Below are 6,194 nucleotides of genomic sequence, written 5' to 3'. Positions count from 1 at the left end.
ACATCCACCTCAAACTCTTGGGCTCAAGTGATCTTCTTGCCTCAGCCTCAACTAGCTGGGACTGCAGGCACCTACCAAGACACCCCGCTGCCCACTGCCCTTCTTTAAGCTCTTTCGACTGAAACATGCCCTCTCTGGCAGCGCGTGCATTCCGGAGCCACGTGTGTTCTCACCATTCCAACCAGAAGCCAACATCCCATTGTATAGGCCCCACTGTTCTTGCTGCCCCCTTCCTGGCCCTTCTGTCTCCTTCCCTAACTGGCATGACCACTCTCTTCTCAGGCACAATTCTCTCCCTGTCCCCATCCTCCAGAGAACTATTTCATAACTGTCCTTCCTTTAGGATCCTGGAATGCCCCAGCTGCTACCTCAGACACATGGGGGAGAGGCCCAAGCCGCGGCCTGCATGAAAAACAACTTCTCCAGCTGTTTCTCTGCTCTTCTTCCCAGCAGAGAAGACAAAGAAAGTCCAAGTAGACAAACTCAATCCCCACAATTGATTTTTATTGAATTCACTTTATCCATAGTCTTACTATATCATCTATTAAAAGACTTTGTCATTTTATGTCAAAAGAGTTAGCTGCTTTTAGGCAATTATTTGGGCCTAGGTAATTTCTTCTGCAGAAAAGACAATGGCACATTCAATATAGTGAATCAAGATAATCCTAATAGTATTTCACTTGTCAACTACAAGGTCATCATCATGATCTATGTGCTTTCCATGCAGGTAAATGATGACAGGAGAACAGAGGGTAGCCGTGAACTTTAAGTGTGTTCCTCAAACAATTTTTCATAAGGAATATTCAAAGGAAATGGGAAAGTACGATTCTTACTATTCAAAGGCATTGTATAGCCGGGCGTTGTGGCGGGCGCCTGTAGTCCCAGCTACTCGGGAAGCTGAGGCAAGAGAATCGCTGAAGCCGAGGAGTTGGAGGTTGCTGTGAGCTGTGTGAGGCCACGGCACTCTACCGAGGGCCATAAAGTGAGACTCTGTCTCTACAAAAAAAAAAAAAAAAGGCATTGTATAATGGTTTACTTCTTAATATTCTTCAAGATGTTTTACAGTTCTTTCTTCAGTCAGGGAACATGCAAATTCCCCAAGAAGAAAGGTCATAGCACAAAAGGAGCCCTCCACCAACAATCAAATTTCATGCTTGCCCAGGAGGCAATGATTTCACAGCAGGCTCCTGTCCATGGATTTCTCCTGGAACAAACGCCTTCCTCTCTCCTTCCCTTTTACTTCAGACCTGCCCTGTTCTCTTTTCACCTTCCCGTGCCACCCAACCCTACTCATGAGCTCCCATCAGAAGTACTTACTTTCCCAACAAATCTTCCTTGAGCATAACAGAAGCTGTGAAAGTGACTTTACTCTTCAGATACAGAGTTCTTCCATGAGCAGACCCTAAGACCACCACTGGAGTACAGGTAGGTGAGGCGATCACAGCAGGAAGAGTAGAAAGTGAGATAGAAAAGAAAGAGTCAAATAGATATTCATTATTAAGCCAGTCACCACTGTGAGTAATCAGAGCATGAGTTCTCTCTTTGGGTACCGGGGGAGCTACATTAAACAGGTGTCTCGTCTGAGAGGTGAGGGAGCGAGGCTCTCTCACCAGCCTTTCAGACTTTGTTGTTAATTCCCCAGCATTTCTAGATTGTTGTGTGAAGGCAGCAAAATGGATTTCTTTACTTGTGGAAGACCCTCAGGCCAAGAAACTCAGTTGGATATCCAGCAAATATACACTGAAATTGTAAGGATAGGGGAATTTGGGGAGGAATTATAGGATCTGCTATTGCCATTGTAGGGCTTACTTTTGTAGCAGCCTCCTCCAAATGCTTTGCTTAAGCCCAATGAGTGATGGCAAACATATTTCATTTAAAATAGCAGCTCAAAAAAATAAATAAATAAAATATCAGCTCCAGTGTTGTATGAAAAGCAAGGTGGTTCTAGCACCCCCCTTGTCAGGGACAGAAGAGGCCCTCTTGCATTTGGTTAAAGCACTGCCACTCACTTGTGGCATCTAAATTGCTTTTATAGACCGGTGTAACAAAATAGAGAACCCCGATATAAAACTATCTACCTACAGCCAGCTAATCATTGACAAAGCAGGCAGTTATACACTGGAGAAAAAATTCCTATTTGGTGCTGGGAAATTCGGACTGCCACAAGCAGAAGAATGAAACAGGATCTTATCTCTCACTACTCACAAAAATTAATTCAAGATGGATAAAAGACTTAAATGGAAGGCATGTAATACTAAGAATTCTAGAGGAAAATGTAGGAAAAACTCCTCTAGAGACTGGCTGAGGCAAAGAATTTACGAATAAGACCCCACTAGCAATCACAGCAACAACAAAAATAATCAGGGTTCAATTAAACTAAAAAGCTTGTGCACAGCTAAGGAAACAATCAACAGAGCAAATAGACAACCTACAAAATGAGATAAAATATTCACTGTACATCTATTAAAGGGTTAATAACAGAATCTAAAAAGAATTCCAGCAAATCAACAAGAAAAAAATGAACAACATCATTTAAAAAGTGGGCAAAAGATATAAAAGAAGCTTTTCAAAAGAAGATAGATAAATGATCAATGAATATATGAAAAATGCTCAACATCATTAATCTTCAGGGAAACACAAATAAAAATGACAATGAGATGTCACCTTACCCAGTGAGAATGGCTTTTATTAAGAAATCCAGAACTGATAGGTGCTGTCATGGATGCAGAGAGAAAGAATACTTACATGTTGGTGGGACTGCAAATTCGTACAACCTCTTGCTCAGGAGGCTGAGGCAAGAGAATTGCCTAAGCCCAAGAGCTGGAGGTTGCTGTGAGCTGTGATTCCATAGCACTCTACTGAGGGTGACAAAATGTGACTCTGTCTTAAAAAAAAAAAAAAATTAGTACAACCTCCATGGAAAACAGTATGGAAATTCCTCAAAACACTAAAAGTAGACCTACCATTCAATCTAGCAATCCCACTACTGGGTATCTGTCTAAAGGAAAAGAATCATTTTACCAAAAGGAAACCTGTATTTGAATGTTTGTAGCAGCACAATTCATAATTGCAAAGATGTGGAGTCAACCTTAGTGCCCATCAATTCATGAATAGATTAACAAAATGTGGTAGATGTCTACCATGGAATGCTACTCAGCCATAAAAAGTATGAAATAATGCCTTTTGCATCAATTTGTATCAAGGGAACTGGGGACCCTTCTCTTAAATGAAGTCTCTAGAATGGGGAAACAAACACTACGTGTACACATCGTTAAATTGGAACTAGCTTAGGAGCACACCAGTGCACAGAGGGAAGTCAGACTCAGTGGAAATCAACCAGGAGAGAGAAAAGAGAGGGGGAAGGTCAAAAAACTTACTTAACAGGTACAGTGAACACTATTTGGGTGATCAGCACTACGTCTGTGACTCAAGCATTTTTTTTTCTCTGACACACTACCTAGACTTTACAGTTGTGGGAACTAAGTTCTTTTGCTTGAGTCATTTTGAGTTGAAATATCTGCAAACTATTAAAAAAGAATAGACGAGAGGAGTGGCCCCAATGACTCGAAATTCTTTGGGTTTCAGCATCAAATATGTTACTGCCCCTACCCTGGAGGTAGATTTAATAAATAATGATAAAAAGTTCCTATAAACTATAGAAAAGAAATTGAGATTATCATAGTATTTCAAAGTTAATAGGTTCGTCTTATGACCCAAAACACTTGTATGCCCTTAATATTTTGAAATTTAAAAAGAATGTCAATTCCAATTTGATTACTAGTGGCTTTGTCGGGAAAGATAGATTCTGGCATTATGTTCAAGGTCGGAGAGAACTTATGGTTGATCAGATCTCTTCAAAGAGAGAGTTGAGTGCAGAATGGTGCCATCTTACCAGATGATGTTGGTCATCCTGACTCCCGGAATTACTCCTGAAAGCAGTAGGCAGAACCACACCCCCTGAGGGTTCACAGAAAAATGAAAATGCCCTAGGAGAAGTGGCTGGGCCATCAGACCAGTCTTAAGTCTGTTTGGGCTGCTAACAAGAGCACCATAAACTGGGTGGCTTATAAACAACAAACAGTTCTTTCTTTTTTTTCTTTTTTTGAGACAGAGCCTCAAGCTGTCGCCCTGGGTAGAGTGCTGTGGTATCACAGCTCACAGCAACCTCCAACTCCTGGGTTTAAGCAATTCGCTTATCTCAGCCTCTCAAGTAGCTGGGGCTACAGGTGCCCACCACAACGCCTGGCTATTTTTTGGTTGCAAGTGTCATTGTTGTTTGGCAGGCCCGGACTGGATTCAAACCCACCAGCTTGGGTGTGGCTGGTGCCCTAGCTGCTGAGCTACAGGTGCCCAGCCTTTTTTTTTTTTTTTTTTTGAGACAGAGTCTCACTTTGTCACCCTTGGTAGAGTGGTGCCATGGTGTCATAGCTCTCAGCAACCTCAAACTCTTGGGCTGAAGTGATCCTCTTGCCTCAGCCTCCCGAGTAGCTGGGACTCTCAGTAGTCCCAGCTACTCGGGAGGCGCCCAGCTAGTAGTGGGCGCCTACTACACATTGTAGTGTAGGCGCCCACTACAATGCCCAGCTATTTTTAGAGGCAAGGTCTCGCTGTGGCTCAGGCTGATCTTTTTTTTTTTATTTTGAGACAAAGTCTCACTCACTGTTGCCTAGGCTAGAGTACCATGGCATCACAGCTCATAGCAATCTCAGACTCCTGGGTTCAAGTGATCCTCCTCCCTCAGCCTCCCAAGTAGCTGAGACCACAGGCATGCACCACTATATTTGGCTAGTTTTTCTATTTTTTGTAGAGGTGGGGTCTTGATCTTGCTCAGCTGGTCTCAGACCCCTGAGCTCAAGCAATCCACCCACCTCCTCGGCCTCCCAGAGTGCTAGGATTATAGGCATAAGCCACTGCACCTGGGTGGAGTGAGTCAATTCTTGAGGCCTCTTTTATAAAGGCACTAATCCCTTTCATGAGGGCTTTGACCCCAGGCCCTGATTATCTCCTGAAGGCCTCACCTCCTGACTATATCACAAGTGTTAAGTTTCAGCATATGAATTTTGGGAGGACACAAACATTCAGACCACAGCAAGGACTCTGTTGAAACCTTCCTCCGGCCATGTAGAAGTCTCTGCTCCTCCTTCAGGGAGGCTAGGAGGGACATCCCCCACATTCCATTCTAGTTCCAGTACGGCTCTCATTGCGCTCTAGCGTCTGGGCTTACGGACACCATCTCTGGGCAGAAGTGGGACAGCTTGCCTGGGAGAGAGAGAGAATGAATTAGCCTGAGTAATATTTGACGTGAAGACTGAATATTTCATGTGATTTTTAAAAGTTTGACGTGAAGACTGAATATTTCATGTGATTTTTAAAAGTTTAACCTCAGTTTTGCTAGCTTGAGTATTAATTAACATTTCATTTAGGAAGTACATATAAGCCTGCCATGATGACATGCTCTTGGGAAATAAAAAGATGAACAAGGCATAGTCCGGGCCTTCAAAAATCCTATAAACCACGGGCAAAGGGCAATAACCACCTTACCAGGACATCCCAAGGAAGTGAGGTAGGTGAGGATGCAGACTCTCTGGGCTGTCATCTTAGACCTGCCGGTTACTAGCTGGGTGATCTGGAGACTTCACGGCTCACAGTCCTCGCTGGTACCTCTCTCGTGCGGTTGTTCGGAAATTACGTCTCTTAATACAACTAAAATTGGAGTTGTGAGGCACAGCCCCTGCTCCCCACGTGAGGTCTTTGCTCGTCCTCTGAGAGCTCCGATTAGGAGCTTTTCGTTTTCTATCTGGAGGGTCGGGAAGGCCACAAAGAGCTGCTGATGCTTCAAATGAGTCCTAGAGGATGAACAGATTTCACCCAATGGAAGTGGGAGGAAAGCTCCAGCAGACAAAAAGCAGGTCACCTGTGAAGAAGCAGAAAGTGGGAGCTGGGGATGTCCAGGGAGCAGCACCCGGCTGACCGCCGCACGTGGGGAGAAGGGAGGGTCACACTTGCTTTTTCAGGCAACGGAAAATCACCAAGGGTGTTTGGCTGGGCAACGGACATGATGAAAACTGCATTTTAAAAATTAACTCTGGCCAAAGAGTCACACATACACGTGTGTTTACAGTAGAACCTCTGCAGTTGACCATCTCCCTACACTGACCACCTCCTTACGTTGACCTAATTTTCATAGACCAGGC

At 43.8% G+C, this 6,194-nt stretch overlaps 1 pseudogene; it reads left to right on the top strand.

The window, feature by feature from the left end:
* The first annotated feature begins 1,919 nt into the window (after positions 1 to 1,919).
* On the top strand, positions 1,920 to 2,033 carry LOC128572216 (uncharacterized; annotated as a pseudogene).
* The last annotated feature ends 4,161 nt before the right edge of the window (positions 2,034 to 6,194 follow it).

The sequence above is a fragment of the Nycticebus coucang genome, chromosome 19 (genome assembly GCF_027406575.1).
Source record: "Nycticebus coucang isolate mNycCou1 chromosome 19, mNycCou1.pri, whole genome shotgun sequence".
Lineage (NCBI taxonomy): Eukaryota > Metazoa > Chordata > Mammalia > Primates > Lorisidae > Nycticebus > Nycticebus coucang.
This window is presented reverse-complemented; position numbering and strand designations above follow the sequence as displayed.